Genomic DNA, 12,166 nt, shown 5'->3' with positions numbered 1-12,166 from the left:
GCAAGGTTGGTCTCTGCTCACTGTTTTTCTCTGCGTGCACTTACCTTGAGCACACTGTTGATAAAAAGCCAGTCATATTGATTAGATAAGATACTGAGTACTCTGAGCTCTAGGTTTACAATTTATGTGCCTCATTTTAATAGACTGCAGAATATGAAGCCAGCTATTTGAGAATATGATAGGGTGATATCAACCCAGTGAATACTGTCAAATAATTTAGTTATAAATGCATATAACTAACATGAAGTCATGAGACAACTCAGAAAAAGTGAGTTGTTTTGCCCAAGCAAAACTCCCAGACACAGTCTAAATTATTTCACTGTAAATTGGTGCTTGTTTGGAGTGATTTTTGTGTTTTCATTTGTATCTTTTTTTTTGCCAGTTGTGTTGTTCCCTGGATAAATGTACCACTCCAAATACTCCAAATAACAGCACCACTCTTCTCAACAAGACATACAGAACATCATTCATGTTCATAACGCAATTAAGGGGAATTACATACCAAGGGTATAGGAGTTTCGAAAGCACTTGTGAAAAAGAAGTACTTTAGCATAATACATATAAATTCAGAATAAAAGGAATTGTTTGACAAAAAAATCTAAATCTGCTGAAGATTTACTAACCCCATCCAATATGTAGATAAGTTTCTTCATGGAAACAGATTTGCAGAAATGTAGCATTGCATCACTTGCACAGTAGATCCTCTGCAGTGAATGGGTGCCGTCAGAATGCAGTCCATCCAGCTGATAAAAACATCACAATAATCCACAAGTAATACACACCACTCCAGTCCATCAGTTAACATCTTGTGGAATGTAAAAAGCTGCATGTTTGTGGCTTTTGGCCAAAATATGCAATTATGTAGCACATAATCCATAACACTTCCTTCAGGGAAATCCATTGCCAGTTTTCTCACACGATAATCAACCCACATATTTGTTTTTGAATTGTTTTGGTTAGTTTGTTCTCTTGAAAATGATGCTTGATCTGTGCATTCAGTATTCCTCTCCTGATTTGGACCTAATGTTTTATTTATTTATTTATTTTTACGGAAACAATGCACTTTTAGCTTCACAAGACATTAACTGATGGGCAGCAGTGGTGTGGATTATTGTGATGTTTTTAATCAGCGTCATTCTGACGGCACCCATTCACTGCAGAGGATCCACTTGCAAGCAAGTGATGTAAAGCTAATTCCTGCAGATCCATTTGGTTCCATACAACCAGGGCATTTAAACAACTGAGGGCCGAAGCCTGGGAAACTTCAGCAGAAGGAGACTCAGTTCTTTGATGAGCTGCTCCGTGTACACAATATGTAAAAGGGATTTATTAGGTAAAAGAAGAGGTGTAAGAAAATGGGCATAAACCAGAAACAGAATCTCATTGGATCGTTCGGGATGGGAATCACATTGATCAAGTGTAGCACAGAAATCAATGCTAATTTTCTCATTGTGTCTTGGGACATGTGAGGAAGTGGGGGAAGCAGTCTTTCACCTTGGAAAAAAAAAAAAAGTCAACTATTATCCAACAATAGGATATCAACTTACAACAACACTGGGAAAAGTAAAACTATAATTTAAATTGATTGCAGCATGGTTCTTCATCCTTGTTTAAATTAGAATTTTCCTTCCATTTAATTTTGAAGCTAAAAATATCGAAATATTTAATTTACATTAAATGATTCATGACAGACAAAACTTGACTTTTAAAATAAGTGATTTACAGTACATTAGGACTGCCTGTGCATAGGGCCCAGGATCTTGTGCAGTGCCCCTGGTCAGACCATGGGTCAGGAAATAAAATACCAAACTTCGTAGTAAATAGTTAATGATGAGAATTGTTCCCCTTTCCTTATATATTGGGTTTCTTTGCTGCAGCATGCTAAACAACCTGTCCTCCAAACAATAGGCTCGTATAGGTCGTTTGTCCAAATCCCTGAAATATGACCCATCAGAGCGTATACTACAATTGCACCCCTATCGGCAAAAGGTCATTTTCATATTAATGTTTTGTACTCTTTTACTTGCTCTCTGGTTTGTGTTTCGTGCAGCTCCGTTTGTAGATTATTGCGTTATACCTTGATATGTAATCATGCTATCACGGGTTCAATCCCAGAGAACGGACGTTCACATAAAATGTATATGCTCAAGAAATCATAATTTAGCATGATTTCTGTGAGGGTTAGGTTTAGGGGTCATTTCATGACGACAGACGCAAACACGAAACTGTCATTTTTTTACGCCCGCTAGAGGGCGCTTAACTTTAAAACGTGAATATAGGTCATAATGAGGTGCTTGCACAAACAACCTATATGGTCGTTTTTTGTTGGAGGACAGGCTCTGCTAAATGTTGCTAAATTAATGTTTATGTAAAGCCCTTTGAATGGTAACATCTAATCATTGACTGAATAATAATGAAGATGCTTACCTAGTTGATTAAAATATTTAATTTAAGTTACTGTATGATTTAAAATTAAATCAACGAATGCCTGAACTGTTTGTCTTTGTTAAAATTTTAAGCAAATTATGATCCATACTGCAGCTTTAACAATTTCATTTATTGGAAAATAAAAATTAGGAAGGATATTCCAGACCAAATTGTGTTTTCTATGCCTTGCATGTAGACCTGTTGATCAGTGTCAGGGGCGGGACTATGGACAGTGCAACCCGGGTCACGTTCTATTCTTGGCACCTGACACAATAAATAATTCCATCGTTTTTACACCATCCCCTGCTACCAGTGGGAGCCACAACAGTACACACAATAGGCAAATATTCACTATTAACCAAACGCTTTTCACCTGTCTCAAGATCTCTCACTGTTTACACTACGATGCATGAGAGTAAACAGACTCTTATACTCTTATACTCTACTCTTATTAGCCTATCTATTTGCCACCTCTTTTTAAACAATAATGTAGTGTGCATTAAACATTACACAACTTAAACGTTGGCAGATCAATGTGCTGTTCAAACTACATGACTTGCTGTCGGCCTGAAAAACGTTGTGGTGTTCACATTACGTAAATGATCCTCAACAGGTGGTCACACACTATACGAGCTGACAACAACTCCATCACCTAACAGAGTTAGGTACGGTAATGCAAGATTTGCAACTGCATTTGGATTATATCACAATTACTGTAAAGTATCCACATAGAGAAAACGCAACTGAAAATCCAATTTGCAATTCCTTTTGAAAATTGTCTGAAATATCCTTCCTTTCCTTCCTTTCCTTAATTTATAATGTATTTCGCATGAAATGTAAATTTCACAAAATTCATCTTCACATGGTTATATCGTGTCCGTAAACAAAAAGAAGCTGCTCCAGCTATTTTGCGTGTGTGGTGGAAGCTACAGTTTGTAGCCATAACTAATGAGCAACATTATTAACACAACAGATTGTTTAAAACAGGCAATCATCTGATGAATAATTTTCTTTAAAAAAAGAAAAAAATAATAAATAAAAAACTAATTTAAAGAGCTTTCAAGCCAATAATAAATATTGTATCAACATTGGACTGAGAAATCCTCTAACTTTTGTAATGTTAATAAAATTTGGTTTCAGTCCGTCAAAACAAGAGTGGAAGACGGAAGATTTGTGCATGTTAACTGCACGAACCACTGGACCCTCACACCTATAGGGCACTGCAAGCCTGCTGAGGCATAAGCCAAGGTTATACCATCTACTATCTAGTGAAACCGTCTCTGCTTCATAACCGGCAGCCATTTAGAAGTGCCTCTGAAGCACAAAAAGACCTGTTCTGAGAGTCTTAACAGGCTAGAGTGCTCGACATACACTCTAAGAGCCCAAACCAGGCAGAGTGGATTTGGACCCTGCTCACCCTCTGGATTGGGGAGTGCTAGAAGGCTGATGACTTGTGCTCTAAATGGAGTGGAGAGCACTGTTGGCACATAACCATGTCGCGGTTTGAGGACAATTCTACATTCTACAGTCGTTAGGACCAAACTCAAAACAGGAAGCACTGACTGACAGTGCTTGCAGATCACCCCCTCACTTTGCCAAAGCTCAAGCCAAAAGAAAGCTTTCTGTGATTTCTGTGACAGGGGCCATAAGTTGGCTGACTGGGGTGGCTCAAAGGGAGGGCTCGTACACTTTGAGTGTTGAAGGAGTGCCCTAATCCCACAACTCTTGTAGAAAAGTTAGCACATGGGTCACTTCATAAGAGGACAGGTCCTCATTCTGTGCTGCACAGCAGTCAGAGAAGATATTGTAGACAGAGCTCTAGCCTTAGAGAAAAAGGTATTAGTTGCACTCGCAGGTCTGCAGTGACCTGTGAGCAATGAGTTCCCATTCAAACCTGCCAAAAACCAGCCAGTCGTCGAGGTAGTTCAAAATGTGGATTCCCATCTGTCTCAGAGGGGAAAAAGCCTTGTCTATGCACTTCGTAAAAGAGTATGGGTCCAAGGACTATCCGAATGGAAGGACTGTGTACTGATTAGAGTTGGGTATTGATTGGGTTTTTTACGATACCGGTGCCGATTTTTAAATATAAAAAATTTCAAATGAAAATACCAACATAATCGTTTTATAAAGTATGCATAAATATGTGTAAAGGGCTAGATTTTCCCTGGAGGAAATAGCATTGGTGTGATGAGCATAAGTTGCCACTTTCAGTGAATTGATAACTTTCCCATTCAGCCCTACATCTGTAGAGTCTCGTGTTCAAATGGCAAATGTGATGTTTTAAACTGCGCAGGTTTGTTTACCGCATGCTGTGCTCGTGTGAAAGGGCTTTTAACAGCATGCGCTCTGGAGAATCCGTCGCAATGGAAACAAAGACGTCAAAATCATGCTTCTCTAATACGTCTTATGAAACTGATTTCATTATAATTGCTATTAGTATTATAAATAGTGCAGAATGAGGGATGAGGAAGTCCTGCAGGGCGTAGATGGATGTGCTGCATGAGCAAATGGAGGGCACAGATGCGCAGTGACCACTGCTTCAGTGGGGGAAGCTTGCTATAACCTCTTTCTTTAGTGCCGTCAACAGCAGTGGAAGCGGTGGAAGTATAGAGGGATTCACACACGAGGGTAGTATGTCATCAATAAGTGCTATGGTAATTCAAAGAAAAACATAATTCATCTATCAAGAAGAAACAAAGCAACCTCGGCATCTGATCACAGCCCTTCCCGCTCCTTGAGTTCTCTCCATCACTGGAAAGTTACTTCAATATTTACACAGGTCCTGTCTCATACTAACCCATCATCGTTCACCCTTGTGATGTTTTGTTCCTTTTTTTATCTGCCATCTCTCGCTATCTAGTCAATCTGCTAATATCCATCCTGTGCACTCACTGAGTGCTCTCTTCTCTCTATCATTACTAAACATGCCCCTTACTGCGGATAGGCTGCGAGTGTGTTTTGGGACTGGGTCCGACACTGTGATTAAAATTTTTCAAATATTGCTTAGTGCACCACACATTTTATTTTCACATTTAGGAGGGTAAGATTTTCATTAAATAATAATTTCAATTTCTCATGACTTTAGAAACCATTAAAAACACAAATTCTATGTACAGCACTACTTCTATGGTTATGTATGTATGCATGTATGTATTTATATTTAGTGCACTTAAAAGACTATGAACTGTCATTATAATATTTGGACATAAGCTCGATGAAGACAATTCAGAAATGTCTCTCTCTCTCTCTCTCTCTTTCTTTCATTTTTTTTTTTTTTTTTTTTTGGCTTAGAACAAATAAAAGAAATAAAATAATTGTTTTGGAAGTAACTTAAAGATGAATAAATATGCTCCCAAAAAACAATTTGCGTGTGTGTGTGTGTGTGTGTCCCTGATGTATAATGATAGCCCACTTCATTTTATAGTCTTGCCTATTTGTGTCTGTCTATGCTGTTGAATGAATAAGCTGACTGTGCTTGGAATGCTATATTAACATACTGTTTGAAAATGACTGTGTAGTGTAATTATAGTACTGTATATAATAAAATATTTTGGGTTGGTGAGTTAAAAAAAAAAAAATAATATATATATATATATATATATATATATATATATATATATATATATATATATATATATATATATATATATATATATATATATATATATATATGAAAGTATCTTATTCTCACCAAGCCAGCATTTATTAGACAGAAAAATAAACCTTAATATTTTAGATTATTATTAAAAACAATTTTTTTTTTTTTTTATGTTGAATCTGTTCAAAAATTAAATTTATTTAAGTGATGTAATTTATTTCAGCATCATTACTCCAGTCTGCAGTGTCACATGATACTTCAGACTCAGAAATCATTCTAAAATATCCTGATTGGCTGCTCAATAAACATTTCTGGTTATTATCAATGTTGAAAACCGTTGTCCTGCTTCATATTGTTGTAGAAAAAGGTGATACTTGCTTCAAAATTCGTGTTTTCGGTGTGTGTGTGTGTGAGTGTGTGCAGTTTATGTTGTAGAACAAAACAGCAAAGTACTGCATCATCATGTTGTGTTTAACAAAGGCTTTATTTAACTCATAAATTAATATAAAAACATTATAAAACCACATAGGAATATTTAGAAGAAACCATCGCAACTTCCGGGTTCTGACATCATACATAGCAGTATATGCTGTTAAAAATAGGTAACTGTAAAAATAGGCCACAGTGAAGGAAGGATTTTTTGTACATATATTTTAATCTGAATTTTACACTTCAATAATTGTATTGTGTTTTAGGGTTAACAGAAGTGTTTGTAAAATTAATTGATAAGGTCCTGGAAGAAAATGACAAGTCCATTTTCATTCAGTCATTCATTCGTTTGTATTTATTTATTTAACAGATACCTACATTTCACATTTTTAATCCAATTCTATGTAAAATTTTGTCCGTTCAAAAATTAAGACAAGTAAGATATTTAAAATGGATGATACTTATTCTGCTAAATTTTTTTCATACTGGAAAGGAAAGGTCAGGTCAAGTGCATTGTGGGATATTGCATAAGTTGTGTACTTCATATTTAAAAAATAGGTCATCAGAGTATTCCAAGCATTCAGAAAATCCACATACTGTGCACAGTATAGATTCTACCTCCTGCAGTAACAGTACTACAGCATGTGCTTTTTGAGTGTTTGCAGTCAGTCTGTGCATCTGAAGGCATGCGCAAACACACACACACCCCACTTTATTTAAAGGCAATTCCTCCAGTGTATTTCCCCATCTTTGTCACCATAGCAATGGAATCTAGCTGGCTGATATTCCCGTCTCCAGAGACCTGGCCTTGTTCTCCAGTTCACATGAAACACAGCTGTTTCATCCCTCAACAAAGCAATTAAAGGGTTAGTTCACCCAAGAATGAAAAATTCTTCTACTTCCATATTCTTCTACTCACCCTTGAATCATCCCAGATTTATGTGACTTTCTTCTTTCAGAATAATCCAGTCGGAGTTGTACAGAAGTCTTTCAATGGGGTAAGCGGGTGTTTGTTGTCAACAGTTCAGAAGACGTTAAATAAAGTGCGTGCATCTGTAATAAAACGTCCCCCAAACAGCTCCAGAGGGTGAATAAAGGCCCCCTGTAGCGAATCCATGCGTTTTTGTAAGATAAATATCCAAATTTCAAACGTGATAAACACTTTTTAACTAGAAGGTAATTTGTTGCTTTCTGTGGTAAAAACACACCGTCTAACCATTGGAAAGTTGGTGGAAAGGTGGTCTGTGGGGGTTACACTGCCAATGAGATTAAGCAAATTAGAAATATGATCAAATATTCATATTATCCTGAGCAACAGAAAAACCATGATGCTTGTTTTTTACACATCTACTTTACCATTTGAACTGTTTTTCCATTATAGGAAATCAATATGTAGTCTCCTGTATAATAGCGATAATGAAGTTATTTTTCCAATCAGGCACCATTCATCCTTTCTCATATTATAGTGACTTATTTTTCCAGTTGATTAAACAAAAAAGCTAACATAATATTTATCAAACTGTAGAACTAATTTTAACTCGGTCCTTGTCGTTGATAGAATTTTCTGGCTTTGTGTTTACACTCTATAATGGTAGGAGGCGCTATTACACATCTTCTGAAAGAGTACAGAATCATGGTGAAGAAGAAGAAGCAGAAATCGCATATGTAAAATAACATGATCACCAAACATGAATCATCATATAAATCAAAAGTGCCTAACGTTACTGACTGAAATGTCGGCCTTAGGAAGTGGTTTAGGACTGTGAAGCTTTGGATGTGTTGATGGAAGTCATGTACTCCATCTATGTTTTAAATGTCGTTCTGAAACAGATCCAGACATAGTCTTTAGCAAAAACATGATTTACTTAGCTTATTGTTCACAATGTTGCTTTTTTATGAAACATTCAATGTGTGCCGCATTTAATGCATGAGACAAAGCCAACACAGTTGTTGTCACCCCCTTACGACTAGTTTAAAATGTTTCCATACCTCCGATTTTCCTCCAAACTTGCTCAAAGTTAATTCTCCTGTTTTATTTTTTTTTCTTTAATTCTTCAAGCTCCATGTTGCACTTAATCTACTGAATAGTACAGCACGCACAGCAGGTGTGATGCGTCACGCATGCGAGACTGCGAGTGGACGAGACGCTGCGCGTGACACGTGATGTGATTTATCAAGGGCCCAACAATTTACTCGAGCTCGGGCTCGGGCAGAGAATCTAAGCTCTAGTGACAAACACACTCTACAAACGCAGCTCTTCCTTCTTCTCCGTGCGAGTGCAACAAGACCACGCCCCCTTTTTTGTGTCAAAAAATGGTTCTAGTGACATTATTAATGAAGGAAGTCGAGGGATGTAGTCCAAACTGGTCGTTCGTTGTAGGAGAATTCTGTTAAATCAAATATCTCAAATATCAAATATCTAGTGTTCCTGTAGCTCAACTGGTAGAGCACTGCGTAAGCAAGCGCAAGGTTGGGAGTTTGATTCCCCGGGAACACATGATATGTAAAAATTGAATGCACTGTAAGTCGCTTTGGATAAAAGCGTCTGCTAAATGCATAAATTTAATTTAATCTCACTTGGCATTGAACTTTGAGCTTTAGAATTTTACAGATATTATTTAGACTCTAACAACAACATTACACACTAACTAAAGTTTGAAACATGGGATCACGAAGAACGGGACCTTTAAAGAAACCTTGGGAGAACTCTGAGGACAATTGCTTGCCTTGCAAAAGTGAGAGAAATATTGCTGAATATAGGAAATTGAGGACCCTAAAAGGTGACCTAACAAGAGACTGCTCACTTCAGAGCCAGTGGACAGAGCTTGACATAGGTCCAGCCACACCCTAAACATAACAGGATCCACCAATTTGACCCAGTTGGGCCTGCAGAGAGCACCATTTGGGCGTTTACAACTATTGGACTATTGGAGTTACAACTCACCTTCATTGTCCTGGCTCCTTTTGGGATCAGGTTGCAGCTAAACTTGCCAGGGCTTTGTTGGTGATTGAAAGGGAGTGACTAGGAGGTTTCTGGCGTGGCATATGTGTACAACTGAATTTACTTCTTCTTGCTCTTGTAACGACAAATACATACAAAATTATGTCTTGGAGAGTATCCTCGAAAAACTGTTGTTTATGTCTAAAGTGAAAGTAAATGGTGGAGAAAAAAATCGGATGTGCATCATTATAATGATACATTGTTTCTTAAAGGGGTCATATGATGCGATTTTCAGTTTTTCTTTCTCTTTGGAGTGTTACAAGCTCTTGGTGAATGAAGAAGATCTGTAAAGTTGCAAACACTAAAGTCTCAAATCCAAAGAGATAATGTTTATAAAAGTTAATAGTCAACTGCACCCCCCTAAAACGACAAGTTCTGACACACGTCCATATCTCTACATCACTATCTGGGAAGATTTGCATAATGCCGCCCAAATGTTCACGCAAAGAATGAAGGCATAACTTTTATTCTCTCTGTTGCCACCGCTGCCATGTAGTGTTGTCAAAAAACCCGGTACTTCAGTACCAAGTCGGTACTAAAAAATGTAAATGTCACAGTACCAGGTCTCTTTTTAGTACCGGTGGTACCGAGGACACGGTCAACCCGGTTCTTGACACACACAGCACTATGATTTCCACGAAGCAGAAAACGCAGACGGAATCTCAAAATCCAGTCATGAAAATGAAACTTACATTTTAATATGGACAGTCACGGAATTTGTCAAAGTTAACATAATTAATTTTTTCAATTGCTGTAAATTGTCAATTTCAAAATGAGGGAAATGATTAAGAATTTTTTGCATGATGGGTGAGCTCTTTTATTAAAATATATTTATTTATTTTATTTATTTTTTCCTGTTCACCTATTTCTGTTCTGTAACTTCCATTTTGTCTTTCCAGTCAAGCAGAAGTTTGACATCTGTCGGGCTATCGAGACTGGAACAGAAGTAGATGAAGATCTTTTTGCTGACATTATTGACCAAAAGCCTGACACTCTTTGGATGATAGTTGATGCTGTGGCTGTAGCAGGTATGAAAAGATGTAATTATATGTATATGTGTATATATGCTTTTGTTCTAATTTTCTATTTGATTTTAAGACTCTTGTGCACACACAAGCTTTCATCTTCAAATGAGACTGATACATCATCACTTCATTCAGTTGCATTATCATCAGACATACAGCCATGACACAGCGATGGTCCTTTGTTTCCACCTAAAAGAGCTCGTTCTGATGACCATTTGCAAGAAGCTAAGGAGGTAATATATATGCTTTTGCTATATATGTGCCATCTGCTGATGAATTTGTGGGGTTGCAGGCTCGTCGCAATCCTGCTAAAATGTTATTTTGTTAGTTATTATGTTAATTTTATGTGTGTATAAAATAGGTTATGTATATTGGTATATGATCATATAGATTTGTTATGGTTTGCGTTTTCTTTTTTGCATTTAGACTGGGACATTGATATGTCCTCCCTGTTATTGCTGGTCTATCTCCTGCCACCACCTTCTAGCAGAAATGAGAAGTTTGTCAAGATCTGTGTGCGTGAAGCTTTGCATCGTGTAGTAAGATTTCACAAGGTACGCTTACTCTTAATGTTATGTAGAACTGCATGCCATGCCTAGAATGTTTGTTAATGTGTAGGTGTACATTCATTTAAACGAGAATGTTTTTTTTCTGTTTTCAGTCCTCTTGCAGTTTTGAAGAAGTCCTTGGTTCAACACAGACAACACAGCCCTACATCTTTACAGTTGGCACTTCGAAGAGTAACATCCATGACTACTACATTGCTGCGGATGACGGCTCATCCCCTGCATGACTAAGTCCTCTCTCAGCCTTTGTATTTTTCAATGTATTGATATTTTAACATTTCAGAAAACTAAGCTGGGAATGGGTTGGGTCTTAATGCCATCCAGACATTTTGCCTCATTAGAGTTTACTTTATTATCTGCTTCTACTGCAGATAATAAAGTGTTTTCTCCACTCATCTCGAATGGAATGACTGTTCATCTGAAACATTTGATCTGTGAACACCACGCTGTTCAAAGAACTCTATCCAAGAAGTCTTATTCCCAAGCTTCACTTCATGATCCACTATCCCTGATGCATCAGAAAGATAGGCCCACTTGTTCATGTTTGGGGGATGCACTGTGAGGCAAAATATCACTTTTGTTTTTTGTAAAAAAAATAACATTACCAAGTCATTAGCATTTAACAGTAGTAATATGAATTGCACTAATGACTGAAATTTAAATGATGTGTTCTTTTAATGCTGTGTCACACAGTTTTTTTATGCATTCTGTAGTAATTGTGATTTTAAACACAACATGAGTTGCATTTCTTTGTGGTCTGTTGAATTTGAGAAAATAAATCCAATGGGTTTGAAATGTTTGTGGATCTGTCAATAAATATAATTAAAAAAAAAAAATACTGAACATTCGGAAATTTAGAAATGTTCTTAATTCCGGAGTTCTAAAAGCACAATTAATCTTTGTACATTTTTAGAATAAACCCATGTGGTAGGTACTTTACTCTGTCAGTGTAAAAAACAACCTTTTGAATCGTTGTATAATACACTCTTGCAGAGAGTAATACACAGTGTACACTAGAGTATATTGTACACTTTTGGTGTAAAACAATGTACACTGTCGAGAGGTATATATTCAACACTTTTGAAAGTGTTACTTAAACACCAGGCTGGTGGGACTTATA

At 36.9% G+C, this 12,166-nt stretch overlaps 1 long non-coding RNA gene across 1 annotated transcript; it reads left to right on the top strand.

Moving 5' to 3' along the window:
* Nucleotides 1-7,412: 7,412 nt before the first annotated feature.
* LOC128020677 (uncharacterized) lies at nt 7,413-11,824 on the top strand. Its single transcript, XR_008185371.1, has 3 exons — nt 7,413-7,452; nt 10,907-11,034; nt 11,142-11,824. It is a non-coding gene; the product is annotated as an uncharacterized LOC128020677 (long non-coding RNA).
* Nucleotides 11,825-12,166: the final 342 nt, after the last annotated feature.

This window comes from Carassius gibelio, chromosome A10, assembly GCF_023724105.1.
Source record: "Carassius gibelio isolate Cgi1373 ecotype wild population from Czech Republic chromosome A10, carGib1.2-hapl.c, whole genome shotgun sequence".
NCBI classification, from domain to species: domain Eukaryota; kingdom Metazoa; phylum Chordata; class Actinopteri; order Cypriniformes; family Cyprinidae; genus Carassius; species Carassius gibelio.
The sequence above is the reverse complement of the archived record's forward strand: the minus strand, read 5'-3'. Positions and strand labels throughout refer to the sequence as shown.